The 16,105-nt window shown below is 32.6% G+C and overlaps 1 long non-coding RNA gene across 1 annotated transcript in view; it reads left to right on the forward strand.

Annotated features, from left to right (window-relative positions):
* The window catches only part of LOC117114029, a 53,713-nt gene extending 46,148 nt beyond the window's left edge, over window positions 1-7,565 (forward strand). Inside the window, exon 4 of the long non-coding RNA XR_004446286.1 lies at window positions 6,550-7,565. This is a non-coding gene — a long non-coding RNA (uncharacterized LOC117114029). The remainder of the gene's footprint in view (window positions 1-6,549) is intronic.
* The last annotated feature ends 8,540 nt before the right edge of the window (window positions 7,566-16,105 follow it).

Below are 16,105 nucleotides of genomic sequence, written 5' to 3' on the forward strand. Positions count from 1 at the left end.
CATATGCAATTCAGCGCAATGACGCTGCAAGTTATGGGTTATTCTCCTATACCTTTACCTTTAATATATTAGGCACATCATAATTTATATGTACATGCAACCAAATGATTGGCATGACATCCAATAAATAATGTAGGCTATATATATATTTTTTTTGTATATATTTATAAAGTTTAATAGAATTTATAATGAATAGATAGAAATATAAAAAGTTGTACTGGTATTTAGAAGAAAATAAATTCAGTCAATTCAATTTTACTCACGTTTATGTTTTAGCTGTTGCTTATCAAATTTGATTATCAAAATTAAGTCATTGTTTTCCATAGCATTGTTGTTTTTCAGTATTTTGCCTTATCTTCAATCAGATAAAGTTCTATTTATAGATGATATATTTATATATGTCATATACAAAATCATGAAATAAAAGATATCAATATGTAAAGTTATACAAATATAAGCAACAAAAATTAAATTTAAAGAAAATAATCACTAGGTTGGAAAATTAGATTTAAAAGGCTGATCAGTAAAAAAAACGGATTCCATGGGTGACCCATAAATCTTGACAACTTCATTTCAATGGGGTCCATCATTTTGGTTTTAGAAGGGCTTAGTTTTTAGGTTTCTTGTGGTGTTTAATGACATATTCCACATAATTAATTTGAATTTGACGATGTTGTTATGTGTTTTTGTTTCCCATGGTCATAAATTTATGACCGTTCCAGAAAAGCTCATTAAAATGATAGTTCATCGCATGAAATACGACATGCCATTGGCAGAATTCTAACGATGATATAGCACCGGTATCCGCTGCAGTAAGATATACTGTCTGTTGAGCTAAAAATAAACTGTTATTTATGCGTCTGTTAACTGGCCAGTATTTTTGTGTTCTAATTTTCAATTGAAATATGTATATATTTGATTTGAAATTCCTTTTAAATTAAACCAAAATTGTTTACTTTTCAACTGTAAACAGTTTTGCTGACTACCAGTCAGAATTATCAGTACGAATTGTAGGCCTACAGCAAAAAGGAGCAGCAGAATATAGGTAAGTGGAACGTACCACTTCAGTATTCACGGCTTATACAAACACGTATATATTCTCTAAATAATGGAATAAAACTCCTGACCATGTTAATCATTAAAATAAGTCAATACGACACAATAAGGAATGTATACGTCTATCAAATTTTAGAGATGTGTATAAGAGACAGTATATATATATCTTAGTTTTAATATCTCTATTAATAGAGGTATCTCTATTTAAAACTAAGATATCTCTATTTATGATTAAATGACAACTCGGCTTGCCATAATTACGTGTTGATGATGTGGATGATGACGTTTGATTGGTTGCATGAATTATAAATCACACTACTATAATATAGTGATCAATTCTCTTTTGGAAATATGTTTAAATTAAGTTATTTTTATGTTGTATCAGAGAAAGGTATATTTTGGTTTAATGTTTGTAACATAAGCCTTGGCCATAATCTTGATTCCCTTTCAACTGTGAGAAAACTTTCTTCATACAAAAAAAAAATACATTTTATCAATTGTCTTGCTTGGTTTATATATGTGTGTGTATATAGTTAATCAGTTCTATATATTTAATAAGATAAATAAATTTATTTGTCCTTGCAGATTAAAAAACAAGGAAATTTCTATATTTTTTTAAAACTTTACCACTTTGAAAATCAGTACAACAGAGACGATATTGCGTGACATATATAAAATAATAAAGTTTTATTAACATTATAATCAAAACACCTGTATATGGTAGACTTGGTGTTTCATGTTGAAGTTCTCCATTTTATATAGGCCTAATCACGTAGAATCACTATTGAATGTCGTCCTATAAATACATTGTGTAATAAAATGCCTCCGACAGGATTCAAACCTGTAGCCTCTTGCTGTCAAGGCGAGCGTCATAACCATTAGACCACAGAGGCTTCATGGTTGGACAGGTTGAAATAACCATCAGGTGTACAGTACATTGTATTACACAATGTTGGCTTGGAGTAACTTTCAGATACTCTACCTTATAGCCGTAAGCCTTAATATTTGGTGTACATTCAATGTCACATATTAAAATCGGAAATGAGTTAATGTTAAGCATTGAAACTTAATGATGTTCTCATGGTAAGGAAGAATGTGACCTTTAGTGTTTTAAGTATCACCGAGACAGGTGGAAGTGTACAATACTGATGCAATTGCTCAGTCAGTGCTGTAAGCATGTCAGGTAATTAACAGCTATGGCTAGCTTCACCTGTGCTCAATCACTGTAATTCATAACACATCTGTAAACAAATATGGTACAGGTAAGGACCGGAAACTGGTGAAGACTTCAGTCCTTCGTGGCTAAAATTGTTAACTTAATATTTTTCACTCTCTCTCTCTTGGCATAGATAGCTATCATAATTTTATTACCAGTATATTTAATTTAGAAGATCCGATGATGTTGATTAATATAAATATGCAACTTAATTATTTACTGAAATTACACAATTTTGATTTTAAAAAAAGTAACAATGACAAAAATATGACTCAGTGCCAGCTTGGTGATGTTTTGTTTTTATTTCCGTGTTCAGTAAAATTTTGCCCAGGCTCGGTGTTCTTATGTTTTTTTGCCAATTTCAGGCTCAAAATATCCTTGTTTTACACCTTAACGTACAATCAGTGACCCTGTTGTTGGCTGTATGAGAATGGCTGTTTTGAGGGGAAAGTTTCAGTGCAAGCTTAGCCCAGTATTTTCTGTTGTTCACTGATAGAACTTCTGAATTGTTGGGTTTTTTTTTTTTTTTTTTTTTCTTCAGCCTCAAATTTTTCTTAATTTTCTCAGCCTCAAATTGTTCTTAATTTTTAAGCAATTTCAGGCTCAGTGTTTTTATAAAGTTCTCAGGGGTGTATCCAGGATTTTTTCTGGGTGGGTCGTGATCATAATTTTTTGGACATTTTCACAATGAAATAACAGCAAAATGTGATTTAAATGTCAATACAATTTGCTTAAAGCGGATGGTAGGCTCAGTTTCAGAATTGCTGGAATTGAGATAGATTGCGTCACGCAATTGGCAAGGTCTTTGGACTCGTTGCTGGTACCTCATCATTGCTTTTTCATTTATGTCATTGTGAAAAGGCCCTAGAAAAAAATGTCTTTGGAAAAAAGTACAGTAGGCCTACAGCAAAAAGGAGCAGCAGAATATAGGTAAGTGGAACGTACCACTTCAGTATTCACGGCTTATACAAACACGTATGTATTCTCTAAATAATGGAATAAAACTCCTGACCATGTTAATCATTAAAATAAGTCAATACGACACAATAAGGAATGTATACGTCCATCAACTTTTAGCTTGTATTCGTGCATCCCCTCCTGAAAATATCAGGACCAACCCCAGTACCTCACATGTTAAGGTAAGTGGAACGTATCACTTAAGTGAGTACGGCTGATACAAACGGGTGTATGTTCACTAAATATAATGGAATAAAATATACTATAAAATGACAATGTTAATCGCTAAAATCGCCCCCCCCCCCCCCTTTTGGAAGGTAAAAAAAAGAAAAAAGAAAGAAAAAGAAAAAAATGATAGCCCACAACGCCTCAAATGTTATTTTCGGGCGTCTAGAACACAAAAATTTCGCGGGGGCATGCCCCCGGATCCCCTAGGACATTGTTGTCTCGATTGGCCCAAATTTTTGGCCCCCCCTTTGAGCCCCCCCCCCCTTTTGGACATCTCTGGATCCGCCCCTGATTTAGGCGGAGGAGGGTGGGCCGCAAAAAATAAATAAAAAATAAATAAATAAAAAACCAAAAAATAAGAATAATAAAACAAAGTTTAACATTGTGTTTTTATGTATTTTTTTTCCTCTTTTTAAATGAAATCAAATCATAATCCAAGTCAAGGAGTATAACTTGAATAGGATGTTGTTGGATTGTAATGCACAGTATTCGTCTGTAATACATTGCCGTAATGACTATTAATACTTCCCCCAGGGGAGAGATATGGTGCACATCGGACATGTTCACTTTAAGTATTATATGAATTAAATGATCAGGGTGTCGACTTTGGAAAAGGAACACAGGATATTATGGGTTCTTATCGAAAGATCTGTCCAGACTATCAAATTGTATTTGACAAAAACATGTGACATGCCTAAATATGGTCATGATGACATCACATCATGACCATATATAGGCACATCATGACTATATATAGCTCTGTTCACACTATCAAATTGTATTTGTATGTAGATCATTTACATAATTATATATATATAATTATATATGTAATAATGATAATTTCAAATAAAGAATGAAATTTAAAATTTTGGCCAATTAGCGCACCCGCTGCAATGAAAAATGGAAATTTCAAGAAAAAAATTAAAACTTTCCTTTATATTTATCGCGCCCGCCGCTGCCTTGAAATCTCCAAAAATAAGATATATATATTTCTTCCTAATTATTAAATTTAAAGCATTTAACCATCCTATTACTACACTATTCACATTCACCAATAAAATTTTATTTTTATTTTCTCCTCCGTCTGGATGTTTTTTGCAAAACTGTTTGCTAAATAAGAAAACAAGATTTTATTTTTATTTTTTTCCCTTCCTCTTCTGACGATCTGTGATAAAATAAGTTTGTGATGCATGGTATTAAAAAAGTCTAAACAAGTCAATACAAAACAATTAAAGGAAATTTAACAAATACTTGAGACAAAAATAAGTTGCCTATAGGATTAATAATAGTGTGGAAAACACTCTGCCTTAAATTTTTAGCCAATTATCAAGTGATGTTATATCACATCAATACATAAGCATGATGATGTCATATTTCATAAATATATAGGCATGATGGTGTCATATTATCCATATATTGTGTGTTTAAAGGCATACAAATCATTATGGCACCTTCTAAAATAGTCTTCAAGATTATGAAACATTAAAACAATATTAATTTTATTAATCTGGGTGCCAGAAATTTTTTTCCAAACTTGTAAATGAATGCCAAATTCACCCATACACACACACCCACACACACACACAGGTGTAACTCATTTGCATAATTCCAAGAATAATTTATTGCAAGTGCTTTAATTTGGTGCAACAGCACATTGTATAAATCAGTCTGATAAGCGATTAATCTGAACTTGAAATTGTCAAGCAAACTTGTCACGTTCGCTTTTATATGTTTTTTCACTTATTTCATTTTTTATATTTTGATTTTTTTTCTATTCTGGAATGGCTAAAGCTATAGTAAAAACAATCACTTACGTTTTTTTTTTTTAAAGAAATACATTGCTTTGAAGGGGAAACAATATTAATGTAAATGAAGGCCCAGTTATAAATGAGGCCAAGTAGAAAAAAAAGTAGTTTCTCCTCTTAAATAATTTGTAAAAAGGAGAATAAGGGCTTTCTTTTTTGCTCCGAGATGGCAAATCCAAGATGGTGAAGGGAAACAACTACTACTTTCTCACTTTTACCAAGGAGACACATTGAAAGCAAATAAAAGAAGACATAATTCATACCATATGTATCCCCAACCAAGAACGATTAAGAGAAGAATTTTTACTGATGTGAGTTAGCCAGATTTTCGTACATTTCATAAGGTGGGAAAAAAAAATTAGTGAGGGTGAGAAAATGGATGCGCGAAGAGACGAGAAACCAGTAATTGTTTATATTTGGCCTAACAGTGATTTTTAGTTGCAACATTTGTCCATTTTCAGATTGACGCTTGTATTTTTTTGTTGGTTTTTTTTTTTGTTTGCTTCTTGTCACGTTCGCTTTAATATGGTTTTTCGCTTGTTTAATTTTTTATTTGGATTTTTTTTATTCTGGAATGAATGAACCTGTAGTAGAAAAGAAAACACTTTGCATTGTTAAAGAAATACATTGCCTTACCAGAGGACACAATATTAATGTAAATAACATTGATTTTTCAGATACAGAATTCGTCCTTTTCTAGGTACATGCCTGTATTATTGATTGTTTTTTGTTTTGTTTTTTTGTTTTTATTCTGGAATAAATGATCATGGAATAGAAAACATTATGATTCTTTGTAAAATAAATATATTGTCTTGCCAGGGGACACGATTGTATACAACAAAGGTTTCTTGCTTCTTTTTTTTTTTTTTTTTTTTTTTTCACATTGGAATAAATGAATTTTTTTTTTTTTTCACGTTGGAATAAATGAACCGATTGTAGAAAAGAAAATATTAATGATTCTTTGTAATATAATATGTTACCTTGCCAGGCGACACAACATTAATGTGAATAACATGGATTTCAGATTAAGTAGAAATACACAATAATAACCTATTTCATTTTCTAGGTTCAAACTTTTTTCTCTGTTGTGGTGAAGACACCTCATTGGTTTACAGTGGCTGATCCAGATAGTGGCAAAAAGAATGCTCAAATTATAGTATAATATACATACTCCAGCTAGAGACCTTATCCAAAAATATTAAGGGGCTTCCAAAAGCAAAAATTCCCTGCTCAAAGTTACCATTCATTCAATTTATATTTTGGTTGATATTTGTGTTTTTGTTCTAGGCCTATCTAATGATTACGGTAATGACGATTAATCACAAGCAGCCAATGTCAACAGAACGTGCGTTTTGCTAAGTTTTTTTTCTCAAGATTAAAATTGACAAGTGCTAGCCAGGATTCTTGGTACAGTCTCATTAACACTAAAGCAAAGGTATTTATTCTTATTAATTCTGATTACTCGAACCATGCATTTGAGTGGTGCAAGGAGCTAATGATCCATAGATGGAGTGAGATACAATTATCATAATGGAGTTGACAGATCCCTTGTTGTTTTTCCAATTAGTGTCAGCTTCGGAGTTGTGGAAGTAACTTTTGATCAGTTATTCATGTTACTACATACTCCATCAGCTTATGACAGACCGGAAGACTCCGAGCCCGATGTAATTTCACACTCTCGCCAAACGTGTCAATCAAAATCATGGAGGGGAACTTAACCCAGGTTCAGTAACCAACCTTCTCTATCTCGTATTGGTGTGTTGAACAGTGGTAGGCCAGAGATGAAATTATAAGCCAAGATTGCGGCGCCCCCAAGGATGAAGTGGTAGCCAGTAAGGCTAGCCTGAAATTAACTATAAGTATAAGAAAATAATCTCCAATTTTTGTGCTGATGATGAGTTTAACCCATTTTCCGCAGTGGTAGTTCATATTTTGTATACAAACAAACATGGAATGCATGGACCATTAAGCCTATGTACGATTACATCCCTCTGCCATGGGTTCATCACCTGTTATTTAGCTATTTTTTAGAGTTTTTATAACGATAATAATTACTATTGTTATTATTATAATAATAATAAATAAATGAATACTTTGATGTCATTTTATTTCGTTCGTTTTACTGTATTATTAATTTTTTTAAATATATTTTATATTGTATATTGGAAGTCTAATAGTGGTTTACAAGTACTCGTTCTGTCCAGCTGGGATTTGAGATGATAGAAGTATTTAAGATGATTTATATTGGTAGTCATGAGCATTGTTATTTCCAATTTTTGGACAATAAAGAAATTTGTATCTTGTATCTTGTAAATCACTTTTTTTTTGTCATTACTAAAACACCTTTGGTTGCCTCAGTGTAGAGTATTCAAAGCACAGATAATCTAAATGCTCATATCCTTCCATCCTGTTATTGCAGTCAGTGTTGGATGAGATTCAATTAAATAAAAATAACTGAGAAAATATTACTGCTTGTTATTTGATGGGAGTGATTACAATAACATAATACATATCTTTTTTTTTAAATAGGCCTATAAACACAAAACATTCCTATAACTTTCACAAACGTTGCGGCTTTGTCTGTCACAAAATAACATTCACACAACATTGTAGGAGCGTTCAACATTACGTTTTGAAATTAGGCTATAAGTACGTACTTACGGTTCTACAAAAAAGCGTTTTGAACACCAACCTGTAATGTTAATATAACGTTTTTTATAACGTACTATTGTTAGCTGGGAGCCTATATTTATATTATATAATATATAGGTTATATCAGACCCATAAACCAGGTTCATGGGAAGGGAGATTTCCTATAGGCCAAATTTAACTCAGGACGTGTTTCTTCAATAAACAAAGTTATGATAGAATACTAATGCAGTAATAACCTGGTCAAAAAGGGGGTTGCCAGAACTCCCAAATCTTCCCCTCCCCGGTTACGAGCCTGTTATATATTTACATATATATGTATGTATTAAATGTATATATTAAACTTTATTCAAAAACTAAAATTTTATACTTATTCAATTTCTGGTTAGGGGGGGGCAATGAAATAATTGTTAAATTATCACTTCTGCCCGCATCAAAAACTTGGGAAATATTGATGCGAGAATAAAAAAAAGAAATTGTTGTTGCATCATTTATTTCAACAGCATAAAAAAAACAATGTAATTTTGTGACTGGAAATACATTTTCTTCAAAAACAATAAAATCACTTCTTTTTTAAAAATAAGAATGATAATCTAATAATTTTTTCTATGTGCCCTTAGGTCTCATCAAACTTTTATACATATCTGACTATATCATGTTTAGGTCAATCTGTTCTGTTTACTGTAGGCCTACCTATAGTGTATAGAATCCATTGAACTATGGTGGTGTTTCAGTTTGTGTTTGCATTGCTTTGTAAAAATATATTTTTTTATTATTTAATATTCTTACATACAGTTAATTCTGTATTGTCATTTAGGCAAAACATTTTTTTTATACTTTAGTGAACCCGCCGCTTACCAATAATGATTTCAAATTAAAATAAAATGTTATTTTTGGCCAATTAGCGCAACCACCGCCACAAAAAATAGAAAATTTCAGAAAAAAATAAAAGTTTTTCCTTATTTTTATTATGCCCGCCGCTGCCTTGAATTTTACAAAAACAAGATATGTATATTTCTTCCTAATTATGTAAATTTAAAGCAAATTTTAACCATCCCATTACTACACTGTTTACATTCACTAATAACATTTTATTTTTATTTTCTCCTCTGTCTGGATGTTTTTGGTGAAACCATTTACTAAATAACAAACTTTTATTTTTATAACAAAATTTTATTTTCATAAGCTCACAAAACAAGGTATAAAAAATCTCATCTAATGGAGGAAGCAAAACAGAAAATTATCTGTACCATATACAGTATGATAAAGCACTAAATGCCAAGTTATAAAAGATGTCCAACCCCATTATGTGCCTATATATGGTCATGATGTGCCTATATATGTTCATGATGTGATGTCATGTTTTTGTAAAATAAATTTTGATAGCATGAACAGCGCTTAAGAATTTGTAAACAAATAAAACAGTTTTCTAGGCTTGTGCATTGTACAGATCATAATTAAGTGTTGACATCGGTTAAAACCGGGTCAAACATTGCATTCTGAAAACATATATACAATAATTATCACATTTTAATTGCAATAATTTTTAGTCGGAATGCGTCAGGCCAATTTCCGCTGGAATTTTATTAAATGATTAGCGGATAATTCAGTGTTTCAGAAACACGACGCGTGATATTTGAACTGACATTGACCAATATAGGACAGTGTCACATCTGAAGATTGTGTGATTTAAAAAGCTGGAAACAAAGGTTAAAGGGTGAAGATATGGAGACAAGAAGGTGACTTCCAGGTCACTGTCATCAACTCTTGACAGTCCACAACATCAGATGAATCCAGGTGACATCAGGTGTACAAAGACTTCCTCACGTCCGCTAATCCTAAAAGTCTTAGCTCAAACTTTTTTTGGAAGTCATCTTAATTTAAATTTTTTTTTTCAACTCAAAAATAGTTCTTATAGTTTGGAGTCTCTATGTATTTTTTATTTGTATTTCTGATGTGTTTATTAAATAAAATGTAATATTTTTCTGAAATTTTTGCTACTAATTGTAGCTATTTTTTTCAGTGTTGTACAGGGTTCTGCTAATTCTACCTGTTTCTTTTATTGATCTGGTATGCAAGCAATAATACAGATTTTTGTTTTGAAGTTTCTTCATTTTTGTATTCAAGTTTCTTCATTTTCTTTGTATCTTCCTGCGAAAAGGGCCTTGTGAAGAAACACCATTATGGTGATACAATTTCTTTTAAAATAAAGTTGTTATTTTTATTATAAAATTCAATTAAACAAAAAATATAGTTACAAAATTCCATTAGAGGCGAAGGTCTCCCGCACTGGTCCCCAACTTGTTCTGGAAATCTTTGTCCATCAGCAAAGGAAAATGAGTTGCATCCTGAATCAGCTAAAAGCTCTTCACGAACCAACTGCACTGCACAACCTTTTCAGAAGATCATATCAGAACCAAAAAAAAAAAAAAAAATTTATATTCTGCATTTCAGTCGAGATTGTTTTTCCATTTGGAAGCGCTTATTGCTAATCATTCAGACACTGGGGATAATTGCTGTACCATCGTTAAGGGATTTTGCCGCGGCTAATCATAACAGCATCTGCCGGTACATTCCCTGCATGTTTATTTTTGTCCACAACTCGACTCTTCCAGAGGACTGAAAAATTGAGATTGCTGGGTGGAGAGGATTAGGCTGTACACCCTCAAGGAATTAAGTAACTTCCTAGCGGAGGTCAATGTCAAATGACACTGTTCACAGCAGGGGGTCAAGCGCAGGCTCAACTATTTCAATCTCAGGATTAACAGATGTAATTTCTTCCGCACATGATTGCACGGCCAATAAAGTGCAGTATCAGACGTGGTGAAACATTTTGTGAGCGGATGAAAATAAATCAGTCATTTTAATATTCATGATATTAAAATAGTAGGAAAATTATTACCAGATGAAATTCTTTGAGAATATTAATATAAAGCTCCCATTTTTTTTTTATCAGGATACAAAATATATGATAACTAATCCATGACACATACATGAAAAATGTAAAAAAAACTTTCATGCTGAAGAGTATTACTCATTTTCAACTACACTTTTTTTTTTTAATGAACCAGTAAAATTTTGCCCAGACTCAGTGTTTTTTTTTGTTTTTTTTGGCTGATTTCAGGTTCAAAATGTTCTTATTTTGTTCTTATTTTTACACACTTTTCAACCATGGAAAATTATTATTTTACAATCAGTATGTTATTACTTTACTGTATTATAGAGGGTATTACATAGTCACACCTACTGCAAATATGGTACAGATAGATTTGTTGGTTTTTCTTTTTTTGAAATATAAAATATTTTTATTAATTTCAGCCTCAGTGTTCAAATAAAAAGTGTTATTTAAAAAAAAAAGTATATAGGATAAGTTGGCTTCCTCATTGAGAATCACAGCCACAGCCGTATTCAACTATCTGAGACAGTTGGGACAGTCCCACACAATTTTCCTATTGGGACAACATTAGTACAAAGAGTGGGTCCACATTTTCAAAATAGGTCCAATTAAAGACCACTTGTGAGACCTGTATTTGAATTTACTGGTAAAATGGTCCACCCTGATACTGTCCCCGTACTGTTTGAAGGTCCTGCTACAGCATTGAGCACAGCAACTGCAGTTCCGTAAATAAGTTGGGTTTTTTTTATCCTTTTCTCTTTAATTTTAAGATTGTTTTATATTTAGTTCATTTTATGTATATCTTATGGACGCACCACCTTGCTAGGTGTGTGCCACTGATCTGAAAGTGAGTTCCAATAAATACTGAAATACACAGTCAACCTTGTAGTGAATTGGACACATTTGCCTTGTTGGGTTTACTGCTTATTTTAATGTGCGCATTGTGCTTTGTTGAACTGAAAAATCTCTTTAAAATCCAAGTCAATATACTTTCTTGGATATCAATCAAACTTAACAACTGACCAACCAAAATGTTACCCAATAGGCGAGGCCAGGAATAAGCGCATTACCCGCAATTACACAAGGTTACGTTTACGACCGCACACATATTCAGCCTTGTTTTTCTCTGAACGGCTTTTTGTGGCAGCTTAGCACTGCAGGGGCAGATCCAGAATTTTAAAAACAGGGGGTACAACATATTCAGAATAGATAAATGAGAAAGCTAATTTCAATATATGCATTGAAATTTTAAAATTTAGTTATAAAGCAATATAAAGACAATGATATCACAGTAGTATAACTCAACAAAGCAAATTTATTCTTGCCTCATGGTTACTCACTCACATGGGCATCTCTACTCCTGCCCTCAACGTCAACATCATCACGACAGTACAAAACCCTGCATTATGTAGTAATATGTTTTTGAATGAATGTATGTCAACGACATTTTAAAAGTAAATGCAGCAATAAAAAATTTTTTTTTAATGTGATTTTGATAAATACATGTTTATATCTGACTTTTGTTTTTACTAACATTGTATGTTGTTGATCCAAGCATGTATCTTGTTTATATTCTATTCCATAGCATTCTGAATTGACACTGCTACTTGCTTTTTCTCTTTTGCAAATTACAGTACCAGCATTGTCACTGGTCCTGTCTGTCACCAGTCCAAGTGACTGCCAATCATTCGAATGCATCCCTTGGGGGTCAACAATGCCTGTCAGTAACTCAGCTTATTGACATTTATCTTGGGGATGTAGCTCCTACCAGCTCTGTAGGCTATTTAATAGTAATAAATGTCCATGTGGGTGTTGATGCAGGATGTCTGAACATTAGGTGGTGATAATGATGATGATTTATGATGATGATGCTGATTATCGTCATCATTAACAGGATAATTAATTAGTTTTAATAGTTTGTGTATAATGTCCATACTTTATTCTACGTCGTTTTAATTAGTTTTAATTGATGCAGAGCATCTAAACGTTAGGTGGTAATGATGATTATAATCAATCAATCATTCAATCAAGTTGCTGATAATCATTATCATTTACTGGATGATTAATTAGTTTTAATCAGGTTTAATATTTTGTGTATAATGTCTATACTTTATTCTATGTTATAATGTTTTAATTATTAGTTTTAATTGATGTATGGTGTCTGAACATTAGGGATAATTATGATGATTGATGATGATGATGATGATGATGATGATGATGATGATCATGCACTTGATAATTAATTAGCTACAATTAGTTTCAATGTTTTAATATTTTGTGTATAATGGCCATACTCTATTCTATGTCATTTTAATGTTTTAATTAGTTTTAATGTTTTAGTATTTTAATATTAGTAGTACTAATTACAGTAGAGTACTATATTTTATTCTTTAGTTTTTTAGAGTGTTTTTAGCATTTCTTGCTCACTTGTTTGAGCAAGTGGTGGGGCTGAGGTAGATAGACCCTCCATCTGTGAAAGTCCTTCTCAGGGCCCCCTCGATTTCAAATTCCGGGATCCACCACTGTAAACTTCGATATGTTACGAATCTTTTCAGCTCTCGTTTCAATATTCAAAAGGAGGGAAAGCTGTTACTTTTCATGTTTCTAATACTTTATTTTTCATGACCTGGTAAATTAAGCACTCTATAATTGATTAAGTTTGTCTTATAATCCATCAAAAGGTCGAAATTTTTCTTGGTTGCCAGTATACCTGTCTCTTATACACATCTAGATGTGTATAAGAGACAGGTATTCAACTATCTGAGACAGTTGGGACAGTCCCACACAATTTTCCTATTGGGACAACATTAGTACAAAGAGTGGGTCCACATTTTCAAAATAGGTCCAATTAAAGACCACTTGTGAGACCTGTATTTGAATTTACTGGTAAAATGGTCCACCCTGATACTGTCCCCGTACTGTTTGAAGGTCCTGCTACAGCATTGAGCACAGCAACTGCAGTTCCGTAAATAAGTTGGGTTTTTTTTATCCTTTTCTCTTTAATTTTAAGATTGTTTTATATTTAGTTCATTTTATGTATATCTTATGGACGCACCACCTTGCTAGGTGTGGGTGCCAGTATACATGGTGATAATGATGATAGGGCTACAATAAAGAAAGGATGGTCGGGAAGTTCGTACGACCCCCCCCCCCCAGAAATTTCAAAGGTCCACATTTTTTCCAAAGACATTTTTTCTAGGGCCTTTCACAATGACATAAAGGAAAAAGGATTCTTGAGGTACCAGCAATGAGTCCAAAGACCTTGCCAATTGTGTGACGTAATCTATCTCAATTCCAAGGACTGAACGTTCTCAGTTTGTGTCTATTCGGCAGCAATTTCTATTTATTTATTTTTTTTAATTGTATTGACATTTTAATCACATCTTGCTGTTATTTCATTGTGAAAAGGTCCAAAAAATTATGATCACGACCCACCAAGAAAAAAATCCTCGATACACCCCTGTAAAGGTGGTGGTGATGATGATGATGGTGATTATGATAGTGATCAATGATGGTGATGATGATGATGATGTTGATGGTTTATCATCAACGATCGCTTAATCACTACTACCAATTCTATTGGCTAAAAAACATGGTTAAATGGTTAAAGGAATGAATAAACAGGTCTTTAAACAGGTTCTTTTGAATTAAGTATTTTTCGAATAAGGATCTAGGAGAGTGATGATGTGAATTGTGTAGTAGGTCCTCCACAGGTACTACTGCAGATACCAGTCACAAAAATTGTTATGTAAACATAAAGGGAATATTTTTATGTCGCTATCAAACGTGCATATTACATCCGGTGCTTGGTCCTATTTATATCTTTTTTTGAAAAAAAAAAGTGTCTAATATTGTTTTATCGTGTTTCCCATCTCAGATGTCTTAGGTACGTGACACAGCTGTCAATAAATTTCCCCCTCGTTTCCGAAAGGTAGGAAGACATCACATCCTTCAAACATCATCCTCATCATCTTCATATCTATCAAGAATGACACCTTTGCATATCATATCATTTCGGTCTTCAGGCCCCTGTCAAAACACGTACATTTCAACAGCATAACAGAGAAAGTACTAGTGATAGGCCCTGCTGAAATCCTGCATCTTGTGATAAAGCCACCCAGGAGGCACTCACTCTGCATGCCTGCCTCTTAGGCCAAATAAAATTAATTGCTAGTTGCACGTCCCCGCCCTCATCAAATTTTGGAGCCTCATGAGAAAAAGTACTACAGGTCTTCCTCCAAATAAGGACCACTTTTGAGACAAGGGGTTTCCATGGTCTTTAGCAGATTTGATCTTTAATCAGAAAAGAATGCAACTAATATGACCATTGTCAATTTCAAAAATACCATTTGTGCTAATTTATTTTAAATTTGAATTTTTATAATAAGGTTACTTGCAGTTTGAACTTTTTGTCATTTATCGTGCCATGTATAATTTGGGTTTTTCTTTTCTTTTGTTTTCTCTAGTTTATTAAATAGTTTTTTTTTTGGTTCTGTTTAGGTTAATATTTTATTTTAGTTTATATTCTTAACTGGACCATTTTGAAAAGTAGTACTGCAATACTGAAAATGCTATCCAGTCAAAAGAATAAATTAAAAAAAAATACATAAATAAATATATGAATGAATGAAAGAATAAATTAATGGATGGATGGCCGGACAGAACATTTGTGGTCTTTAATTGGAGGTAGTCCTTAATTGGACAGGTCTTGAATTAGAAGGAGTCGTGTATTTGCTATTTTTGAAAAAAAAAATTATTTTTTTCCATCCAGTTGCCAATGCTTAAGAAGAGGTGGGAACATCATTGGCAGAATACACTACAAAATCATTTTAACTTTTTCTATAAAATCTATTTTTATTATTTACCAGCTTGTTTACCGATGCATATAGGATAGTGCATAGCAAAAAAATAATAATTTCAAATTCGAGACGTGAAACTTACAATTAATTTTATTTGGCCTTATACAGTAGTCTGCTGGCAACGAGTGACTATACAAACCTGTGGATAAATGGTTAAACTTCCTACGCAGAAAATTATTTTGTTCAATTGCTGTTGGCTGGGAGCTGTGAAGAGGAATGTAGCAAATTAATTCAATCAGAGTATTTAAATAGATTGTGGTATGTTTATACATTTAAACAAAATTGGGAGCGGGGGCGGTTTGGCATGTTGTTTGCATGTGTATAGATTAACCGGCAGTAATACCAATTTTTTTAAATACCGCTAGATTCCCCCATTTTTAGTAAATATCATAAAGTCATCTTTTTCCTTTCACTTTCCTCCTTACTTCCCTAGATGTGT

This window comes from Anneissia japonica, unplaced genomic scaffold, assembly GCF_011630105.1.
Source record: "Anneissia japonica isolate Jap-2015-1 unplaced genomic scaffold, ASM1163010v1 scaffold288208_len475333_cov186, whole genome shotgun sequence".
In the NCBI taxonomy this organism is placed as follows: domain Eukaryota; kingdom Metazoa; phylum Echinodermata; class Crinoidea; order Comatulida; family Comatulidae; genus Anneissia; species Anneissia japonica.